Source organism: Miscanthus floridulus, chromosome 2 (assembly GCF_019320115.1).
Source record: "Miscanthus floridulus cultivar M001 chromosome 2, ASM1932011v1, whole genome shotgun sequence".
NCBI lineage: Eukaryota > Viridiplantae > Streptophyta > Magnoliopsida > Poales > Poaceae > Miscanthus > Miscanthus floridulus.
In genome coordinates, this window is record NC_089581.1 from 6,461,206 (window position 1) to 6,472,345 (window position 11,140).

Here is an 11,140-nt window from a genome sequence, read left to right on the forward strand (position 1 = left end):
GGAGACGATAGAGCCTGAGTCCTGTGTGTTCGTGGCTGGGGATAGCAAGGGAGTAGACCGGGTTAGTCTAGTTCTGAAGCAAGTTAGTGATGCATACGGTGAGTACCGAGTAGGACTGTCACAAGCATAGTACGCACGACCGGCTGAATTTTTGGTCTCACCAGCCTGCAGAAGATCCTTAGAAATATTCTGCATAAGCATATTCACCAAGCACCAGATTAGCTAATCGCGAAAGCGACATATCAATATTTATATTCACTAATTGAGCGCTCGCTCATCCAGCGTGCATAAAATATTTGTTCGTGAATATGCTAGGGGGTACCTTCTAAAGAGAAGCAAACTCAGAACTCAAAATTTGAATTTTTAAAATTCTCGAGTTACTATTCATAGCACTATTCAAATTCAAATTTACTATTCAAATTCGCGTTCACTATTCAAATTCGGGATATGAACAGTGCCCGAGCACTCACCGGAAGTGGCTCAACCACTTCACTATTCAAGACAAGCGTCGCTTTCACGAGCAAATATTTTATGCACGCTGGATGAGCGAGCGCTCAATTAGTGAATATAAATATTGATATGTCGCTTTTTGTATGAATATATTAATATCGAACTGAGTCTATATTGATTCTTCAATATTTTCTTCGTTGTCCACTTCTTCAGGTTGCCATATTTCATACCAGGACAACAACTCACGATATTCTTTTCATCATATTGAAATCTAATATTCTGGTCTTTGTCCATGACCACGGATATCCAACATCTCATCATCATTATGATCGTCATCAGATATCTGTATATTCATTTTTGAGTCATAGTCTTTCTTAATATTTTCTTCATAGTCTTTCCTTATATTTTCAAATTTTTCATTTATTTCATGTCTTACTTCTTGTAAGACTTCTTCTTTTATATCTTTCTTCAATAAAGAAATTCTTGCTTTAAGTCTTTCTTTTATTTTTTTCTCAAGAACTTCTTCATTCAATGATTCTGTGTCTCTTTTCACAACATCTTTATATGTGGATACCCTTGAAGATCCTTCTTCTCTTATATTAACATCTGACAAATTTATCTTCACATCTTTTGCCCTTTTATATTTTTGAATATAATCTTTTGCTGCTGGTTCTATGAAATAATTTACTCCCAAAATGCTTCTTGCATATGAGAGAGCTTGATCAATATCTGAATATTTTTTTCCATGATACACCTCCATCATTTTCTCTTTCTACCTGTTGAGCTATAATTGATTCGAATGTTACATATATTCCTGGTGTCTTTCCCCTATATATAACATATATGGGTCTTTTCTCTATATTGACAGATGATTCTTTCGGTTGTATCTTTCCATTAATCATATAAAAATATTCAGCCAAACTATTTAATATTGCTAGCATATATCTTTTATCTTCTCTTTTATTATTATATTGGAACCAGAAATTGTCTAGAATGCATTCTTGTATATCATCTAGAACAATATGATCTCTAGGTTTGAATTTATAAGTATTAGGCAGAAATATTCTTAACTTATTTTCAGTTCCGAAATTGAAACATTCACCCCCAATAGGGCTTGTTCCTTTCTTCATTCCTGCAAAATAGAAGATCATGAAAATATATCAGGCAATGTATTATCTTTGCCTTTTATATGCTCAAATATTACTTTATATCCGTTTTCAGTAATAATATCTTCAAATAGAACCCATCTCCTAGTTGAGCTTTTCTTACTATTGACTTTATTGTAGTATCTGCATATAGCTTCACAGTCTGTCATAACTGTGAACTCTTTAAATCCTAGATATAGTCTAAAAGCATTTATTGCATTTATAACAGCCAAAATTTCTCTATCCGTATTGTTTATTGCTTTTAACTTATATTTTCCTGAAGCATACCTACATATTTGTTCTTCTAACTTTAGAGAATATTTGTGTGGTTTTTGCTTTAATATTGCACCCCATCCTAACTTGGATGCATCTGTCTCTATAATAAAATAATTATCATCTAAAGGTAACTCTAGGGGTTTTAAATCTTTGACTTTTTCTTTAATAGTTCTTACTAACTTTATATCTTCAGAATTAAAATGTTTTTGTCCATTTTTTTTTAATTTTGCATATAATGGACCAGCTAATTTAGCTAAATTTTTAATATAATTTCTAGCATAATTGACTATTCCTAAGAATTGCTGTAGGGTTTTCTTATTATTCATGACATCTGGAAATTCTAAGATTTTCTTTGCAATATGATCTTGTAAATAGATTTTTTCCTCTCCTATTTCATGACCTAAAAAGTTTATCTTTTTCTTACATATCTCCATTTTTTCCTTTTGGACAATATTAACCCATGCTGTTCTACCTTTCTAAAGAAGGTTTTCAGATGAGCTATATGTTATTTATAGGATTTTGAGAATACTAATAAGTCATCAATATAAACCAATATGAATTCTTGATTTTCATTAAAAATATTTTGCATTTTTCATTGAAATAAAGCAGGGGCATTTTTTAATCCTAAGGGCAAAATGACCTTGAGGACATGTGAAAGCAGTCCATTCTATTGATTCTTCTGCCATTTTTACTTGCCAAAACCTAGCTTTTAAATCAAATTTTGAGAAATATTTACTACCTTGTATTCTATTTATCCATTCTTGCTTATTTGGAATATTATAAGCATCATCTATGGTATTATCATTTAGTCTTTTATAATTGATAACCATTCTTGACTTTCCTCTGGCTATTTCAGCATGATTTCTAACTATAAATGAAGCTGATCTATGAGGACTTCGGCTATCTCTTATAGCTCCTAATTTTAGTAATTCTTCAATATGCATCTTAAATTCTTCTATATCTTTAGGTGTTGCTTCTATAGGACTTGTCTTAATTATATAGTCGGGATTTATTATGTTAATTTTACATAATATACCATTCTTGTCCCAATGCTTCATTGATATTTCTCCAATTATCTGAATATCTTCTAATCTTGTCACAATTTTATCTATATCCTTTTTAGATTTTATATCTCTATACCAATTTGGGGCTAATGATTGCAAACTGATACATTCTATGTATGAGTTTGCTATATGAAACTCTTCTATACATTCACCTAGCTCTTCATCTATATAAATATCAGGGACATTTTCATTAGATCCTTGGAGTTCTAAATTAGTCTTTCCTGAAGTAGAATTTATAGTCTTTCGCACTTCTGTTATATATGGAACATTGTCTTGGTAAGGAATAAAGGTTATTCCTTACTCATGTATGATAGTTGTTTGTAAAGAGAACTGTATAAATCTTAATCCTAATATCATATCATCATGTATCATAGATAGATCTCTTATTGTAATTTCATCCATTATATATTTTGTGTTATTTATTTGTACTTCAACATCATAAGCTAGTTGATTATGAACCTTTTTTATCCCAGATATATCAGTAGATATTTCTGCTTTATCTGGATCTAGTCTATGAACTATTTCTGGACACTTGACAAAATATTTGTCATGTATAATATTTTTTGTACAACCAGTGTCTACTAGCGCTAATATTTTATAAGAGATATTAGGCGTTAATTTTACTTTTACAGGTATTCTTATTCCTATAATTTCTTTAAATGGTAATTTAACTATGTATTTGCTACCAGAGTTTATTATAGCTTCTTTTAATTGTAACGCTTTATTATTATTTTTATTTACCATTGCTTGATCTTTTAACTCAATAAGACCTTTATAATCATCTTCTATCTTATTAGCTTCGTTGAGTTCTATTTTACTCTTTAGCTCTTCTAATTCTGCTTCTAAGCTATTTATTCTATTCTCTAAATTTCTAACTCTACTTATTAATAATTTATCATCTGATTCTAATTCTACTTCTTGTCTCCATTTCTGGTTATTGGTTCTTAGACATGAAGCACATGATTGCTTTAAACATTTAATACATGTAAGTCTATTTTCTTGACTGGGGTAAAATATACAAAAAGTACATTTTATATTATAATCACCTCTTCCTTTTATCCAATCATGTTCACAGTCTTCTTGATTCATTAATTCTATTTTTGTTTCTTTTGGACTATTAATATCTTCAGATATTATATCTAACCCTTCCATAGTATTATCAAGATTGAGTAACTTTTCATCATCTAAAGAGTCTATAAAATCTTGGTAGCTTTCTAAATTATTTTCTTCTTCTTCATAACTTTCTAATAGAAACTTATTATTAATCTCCCATTGCTCATCTTCACTGGTAATGTATTCAATATTATTTGTCTGCACAACTTCTTTAACTTCATGAGTCTCTTTGTCTTTAGCTTTTAACTCATCTTCCTGTTTCTTTATCACAACAGGTGTTGTAAATATTTATTCTTTAATTCTCTCTCTTTCTTGATATTATCAAGTCTACATATTTCTCGTCTAAAGAATAATTTTTTTTCTCTTATGGTAGACCATTTGCATGTCATAGAGGTTTTATATTCATCATGAATCTTACTTAACTTATTCTTATAATATTGAATCTGACTGTCTAAATCTTCCATTATAAGTAAAGTATTTATTATACTGGCAACTTGTTTAAACTTGACAATATAAGTAAATCCCTTTAATTCAAATTTTAATAACCAGGCTCTGATACCAATATGCTAGGGGGTACCTTCTAAAGAGAAGCGAACTCGGAACTCAAAATTCGAATTTTTAAAATTCTCGAGTTACTATTCACAGCACTATTCAATTTTAGATTTACTATTCAAATTCACGGCTACTATTCAAATTCGGGATATGAACAGTGCCCGAGCACTCACCGGGAGTGGCTCAACCACTTCACTATTCAAGGCAAGCGTCGCTTTCACGAGCAAATATTTTATGCACGCTGGATGAGCGAGCGCTCGATTAGTGAATATAAATATTGATATGTCGCTTTCGCGACTAGCTAATCTGGTGCTTAGTGAATATGCTTATGTGGATTATCTCTAAGGATCTTCTGCAGGCTAGCGAGACCAAAAATTCAGCCGGTCGTGCGTACTATGCTTGTGACAGTCCTACTCGGTACTCACCGTATGCATCACTAACTTGCTTCAGAACTAGACTAACCCAGTCTAGTCCCTTGCTATCCCCAGCCACGAACACACAGGACTCAGGCTCTATCGTCTCCCCAGGTAGTTCCACCCAAAGGGAACACTTCTCTACGCACACAGAGTTCTCTACAAACGCCGCTATCTGGGCTAACACGAGAACAACACACGCAGAGGTTTCTCCTCTAGGGTCCCTAGCATAGAGACGTCGCCCCATATGAACGAGCTTAAAGGAAGGCAAGGATTCAAACGGAAAAGTTTAATTCATTTCCACAGAGTAAGCTTACATATGGCTTTCCCTTTCGGGAAACTCCAAGCACTTAGCACAAACCTTAGGGATTACCTTACAAGCGCAGGATGATCACGAGGACCTCCTTTATTCTCTAATTTACAAAGTAGAGTGATACAACGGTAGTGGGTGATTACTACTAATGGTGGATTGATTCTCAGAGAGCTTCTGAGATCATATGTTCATGGTGTATGTGTGTGGGTGGAGAATTGGTGGAGTGGGTGGTGGATGAGAGTGTGTGTCTTCAGTGTCTGAGCTTTCTTCGATGGTGGTCTGGTGTTTCGATGATGAATGAATGCGCCCGGCGTCCCACTTTATAGCATGGAGGGAGCGTCCTTCGCGCTTCTCTTCTGGGGTTCCTTCGAGGCGAAGTCTTCAATTATTTTATTGAGGAGCCTTCGTGCTTAAGGAAGCGGCCGACGTCTTCAATTATCATCCTTTACTGTTGCCTGGACAGCTGGACAGAGAATAATTGTCCTAGCTACAGTGTTGCCTGGACAGCTAGACAGAGAATAATTGTCCTAGCTATAGTAGGCTATAGTAGAGTGACTGTATTCTGTATATTCCTTTTGCGCTGTCCTCCATCGCGCACATATAGTATCCTTCTGGATATATTCTTTGGTATGGTCTTCCACACCCGAATGATTGATGTTGCAAACATCAAATCAAGGATAGGCATGCGGTATTAACTCCATGGCATGTATTATTATCTCTTCCCCCGGACAAATTATTGATAACACATCAATATAATTTCTAGCATAATTGACTATTCCTAAGAATTGCTATAGGGTTTTCTTATCATTCATGACATCTAAAAATTCTAAGATTTTCTTTGCAATATGATCTTGTAAATAGATTTTTCCCTCTCCTATTTCATGACCTAAAAAGTTTATCTTTTCCATACATATCTCCATTTTCCTTTTGGACAATATTAACCCATGCTGTTCTACCTTTCTAAAGAATGTTTTCAGATGAGCTATATGTTCTTTATAGGATTTTGAGAATATTAATAAGTCATCAATATAAATCAATATGAATTCTTGATTTTCATTAAAAATATTTTGCATTTTTCTTTGAAATAAAGCAGAGGCATTTTTTAATCCTAAGGGCATTACTAACCATTCAAAATGACCTTGAGGACATGTGAAAGCAGTCCATTCTATTGATTCTTCTGCCATTTTTACTTACCAAAACCCAGCTTTTAAATTAAATTTTGAGAAATATTTACTATCTTGTATTCTATTTATCCATTCTTGCTTATTTGGAATATTATAAGCATCATCTATGGTATTATCATTTAGTCTTTTATAATTGATAACCATTCTTGACTTTTCTCTGGCTATTTCAGCATGATTTCTAACTATAAATGAAGCTGATCTATAAGGACTTCAGCTATCTCTTATAGCTCCTAATTTTAGTAATTCTTCAATATGCATCTTAAATTCTTCTATATCTTTAGGTGTTGCTTCTATAGGACTTGTCTTAATTATATGGTCGGAATTTATTATGTTAATTTTACATAATATACCATTCTTGTCCCAGTGCTTCATTGATATTTCTCCTATTATCTGAATATCTTCCAATCTTGTCACAATTTTATCTATATCCTTTTTAGATTTTATATCTCTATATCAATTTGGGGCTAATGATTGCAAACTGATACATTCTATGCATGAGTTTGCTATATGAAACTCTTCTATACATTCACTTGGCTCTTCATCCATATAAATATTAGGGACATTTTCATTAGATCCTTGGAGTTCTAAATTAGTCTTTCCTGAAGTAGAATTTATAGTCTTTCGCACTTCTGTTATATATGGAACATTGTCTTGGTAAGGAATAAAGGTTATTCCTTGCTCATGTATGATAGTTGTTTGTAAAGAGAACTGTAGAAATCTTAATCCTATTATCATATCATCATGTATCATAGATAGATCTCTTATTGTAATTTTATCCATTATATATTTTGTGTTATTTATTTGTACTTCAGCATCATAAGCTAGTTGATTATGAACCTTTTTTATCCCAGACATATCAGTAGATATTTCTGTTTTATTTGGATCTAGTGTATGAACTATTTCTGGACACTTTACAAAATATTTGTCATGTATAATATTTTTTGTACAACCAGTGTCTACTAGCGCTAATATTTTATAAGAGATATTAGGCGTTAATTTTACTTTTACAGGTATTCTTATTCCTATAATTTCTTTAAATGGTAATTTAACTATGTATTTGCTACCAAAGTTTATTATAGCTTCTTTTACTTGTAACGCTTTATTATTATTTTTATTTACCATTGCTTGATCTTTTAACTCAGTAAGACCTTTATAATCATCTTCTATCTTATTAGCTTCGTTGAGTTCTATTTTACTCTTTAGCTCTTCTAATTCTGCTTCTAAGCTATTTTTCTTGACTGGGGTAAAATATACAAAAAGTACATGTAAGTCTATTTTCTTGACTGGGGTAAAATATACAAAAAGTACATTTTATATTATAATCACCTCTTCCTTTTATCCAATCATGTTCACAGTCTTCTTGATTCATTAATTCTATTTTTGTTTCTTTTGGACTATTAATTTCTTCAGATATTATATCTAACTCTTCCATAGCATTATCAAGATTGAGTAACTCTTCATCATCTAAAGAGTATATAAAATCTTGGTAGCTTTCTGCATTATTTTCTTCTTCTTCATAACTTTCTAATAGAAACTTATTATTAATCTCCCATTGCTTATCTTCACTGGTAATGTATTCAATATTATTTGTCTGCACAACTTCTTTAACTTCATGAGTCTCTTTGTCTTTAGCTTTTAACTCATCTTTCTGTTTCTTTATCACAACAGGTGTTGTAAAATATTTATTCTTTAATTCTCTCTTTCTTGATATTATCAAATCTACATATTTCTCGTCTAAAGAATAATTCTTTTTCTCTTATGGCAGACCATTTGCATGTCATAGAGGTTTTATATTCATCATGAATCTTACTTAACTTATTCTTATAATATTGAATCTGACTGTCTAAATCTTCCATTATTAGTAAAGTATTTGACTAAGGTTGTACTGACAAACTTGACAATATAAGTAAATCCCTTTAATTCAAATTTTAATAACCAGGCTCTGATACCAATATGGTAGGGGTACCTTCTAAAGAGAAGCGAACTCGGAACTCAAAATTCGAATTTTTAAAATTCTCGAGTTACTATTCACAGCACTATTTAAATTCAGATTTACTATTCAAATTCGCGGCTACTATTCAAATTCAGGATATGAACAGTGCCCGAGCACTCACCGGGAGTGGCTCAACCACTTCACTATTCAAGGCAAGCGTCGCTTTCACGAGCAAATATTTTATGCACGCTGGATGAGCGAGCGCTCGATTAGTGAATATAAATATTGATATGTCGCTTTCGCGATTAGCTAATCTGGTGCTTAGTGAATATGGTTATGCGGAATATTTCTAAGGATCTTCTGCAGGCTGACGAGACCAAAAATTCAGCCGGTCGTGCGTACTATGCTTGTGACAGTCCTACTCGGTACTTACCGTATGCATCACTAACTTGCTTCAGAACTAGACTAACCCAGTCTACTCCCTTGCTATCCCCAGCCACAAACACACAGGACTCAGGCTCTATCGTCTCCCCAGACAGTTCTACCCAAGGGGAACACTTCTCTGCGCACACAGGATTCTCTACAAACGCCGCTATCTGGGCTAACACGAAAACAACACATGCAGAGGTTTCTCCTCTAGGGTCCCTAGCATAGAGACGTCGCCCCATATGAATGAGCTTGAAGGAAAGCAGGGATTCAAACGGAAAAACTTAATTCATTTCCACAGAGCAAGCTTACTCAAAGGCCACGACGGCAGGCCACGACGGCGCAGCACAAGGCCGCGACGGGCCAGCCCAAGTACCAATGCAATGCGGCAGGTCTTTCTCATTTTTTTACTGATACTCAAAGGCTCTCAACCTCCCGTACCCGGTGCTACTTTTGGTAGTTTCAGTTTTATTTATAGGAGTATTTTTTTCATTGGTCTACTTTAGTTTTCATTTTCTATTTGTTAATTTCAGTTTTATTTTTTAATTCTCCATGCTTGTTTCAAGCTGCCTCATGTAGTCCTGATCATAGTTATGTGGTATCATTCATTTTTTTTATTGTTTCTTTTATTTTTAGTTAAATGATTTTTTCAATGGTTTTTTTTAATTTAAGTTTTCAGTCAAGTTTTTTAAAATTTTTTAAGTTTCAATTTTCGGTATCCCTTCTAGGTTTGAATGTATTCCTAAATCCTATATATTAGTTGTATAATAACTTACTCTCTCCGTCCCAATAAAAGCGCAATTGTAGGACTTGGCACAGAAACCAATGTGATGAAAAAATGACAGAAATACCCCTATACTAGCTGCCAAGGACCACCGTTTAGAACCCTCTCTCCTGCCTGTAGCGAAACAGTGACGAGAAAAATGGATGGTGCTCCGCTGTAGCCTGTGTGTGGGTGGTGCGGTAGATTTTTTTTTCAATGGGACGAAGCTTCTGGACGAGAGTTGAGAACCACTGTGCTTGTCTGATAGCCTGCCTGACATCCTGAGACCTAGCACTAGGAGCTACGAATGCACTTTTCCTGGGACATTTTTTGAACCGTAGAATCGCAGTTTTTATGGGACGTAGGGAGTACCCTCTAAGTTGGCATTTTATGCTATGCTTCTTCTAATAATTTGCTTCTCAGGGTACAATTTGTCTTATTTTGGGTCGCTACTCTTGTCTTTTTTTAATAAATGTCACTCCAATTCTATGTAACAAATTTATTATATTCCCATGGTAACAATCGATGCACGTACCATGTAAATTAGTATATTTTTAGAGTAGCAAGTTTAGTATTTCATGGTAGCAACTCCTTTATAAATCTCCTAGCACATTTTACACGTAAATTGCTGCTAAAATAAAATTCTTCGAAACATAGGAAAGGGTCTAGTTTTTGTTCATCTCGTCACGTAGAACATTTCGGTGTAAACGGAATTAAAACACATACATGATTCAAAAGTTATAACAATTTAAATAAATATTTCTGTTTCTTGGTTTTTTTGCCGCTTGGACCACAAACAAGCAGCAGGCTGCGGACGCATGGAGTAGGCTGTCGGAGCACGGGCGCATGGCAGCAGGCTACGCATGTGTGGGTCACGCGCTGACGTTCTCCATGTCCTTATTAATTACCTGCTTGTGTTAAGATTTGTGCATATTTTTCAAAGGGGCTATTACGTTCTTGCCCCTATTTTGAACCTCAATTATGATTTTACCCTCATTTTTTTTCACTTTGTGTTTTTACCCCTGCTTTTCCAAAACGAAGGCTCCGTTTACCCCTACTCCGTGAACAGCAGGTAACGGTGTTAAAAAAGTTAACAGATGACAAAATTGTCCTTCCGAATATTGCGTTTTTGCCCTTATTTCAAACCACAATTGTGATTTTACCCATATTTTCTTCCACTTTGTGTTTTTACCCCTACTTTTCCAAAACGAAGGCTCCGTTTACCCCAATTCTTAACTCAGTTATCTACATCCGGATCAAAGCAACTAAAATTAACAAAAGGCCTGTGAAAAGATAAACTTACCCCTTATCTCTTGGTCGTCTCTCTCAGGGTCGTCCCTCTCAACGCTAGCAGGCAGCGGGCGGCTGGGTGCGGTGGTGGAAGGGTAGCGTCGGGCCGTCGGGCGGGCGCGGCGAGCGGGCGCGTGGGGCCAGGCGGAGGAAGCGGCGTGGGCGCGCGCGGCTTAGCCTGACATGGGCGCGCAGCTAGGCATGCGGCTCTACTTGGC